Genomic DNA, 594 nt, shown 5'->3' with positions numbered 1-594 from the left:
ATACTAACCTCTGTATGAAACCTCATCAGATATAAATCACCAGACACTTGCATTAAGTGGTCAGATTTGTTTTTACCGCGCAAAAAGTGCTATTAGATAGTTTGCAAACAATTAGCATAGGAGAGGAACTTGCTACACCTGTCGCACTGAGAGCGGTTGAATAGCACAGTCAGAATCAGCAAATCCGCAGAACCTACGGTTGAATTACCCAGAAATATCGGTATACCGGATAAGGACTACTATTCAAAGCATACTGGAGGTTCCAGCCCCAGACCCCCGCTGACGAAAAACATTTTCTGGAGAGTGTTGTGTGTCTGTTCGATGGTGAGTTCATCGCTGGGCCCGCCTACGCAAATACCGAGCGGACCTGCTACGCGGGCACCCCGCTCGGGTTTGCTTCGGCAACGCTTCTCACATCCGCTCACTACCACCCTCTATTAAAAGCATCTTTTTCCACAATCTGTGCTTTTCACGTGTGGGATTTTCTTTTCTTCTGTCGCACTAAATGTAGAGGCCGTGGTTTACATTATGTACTGATACATATGTCGCAGCCCATGTTGATGGCACGAGCGCGTCGTCTACATGAACCAGCTT

Source organism: Phytophthora parasitica (genome assembly GCF_000247585.1).
Source record: "Phytophthora parasitica INRA-310 unplaced genomic scaffold supercont2.28, whole genome shotgun sequence".
In the NCBI taxonomy this organism is placed as follows: Eukaryota; Oomycota; class Peronosporomycetes; order Peronosporales; family Peronosporaceae; genus Phytophthora; species Phytophthora nicotianae.
The sequence above is the reverse complement of the archived record's forward strand: the minus strand, read 5'-3'. Positions refer to the sequence as shown.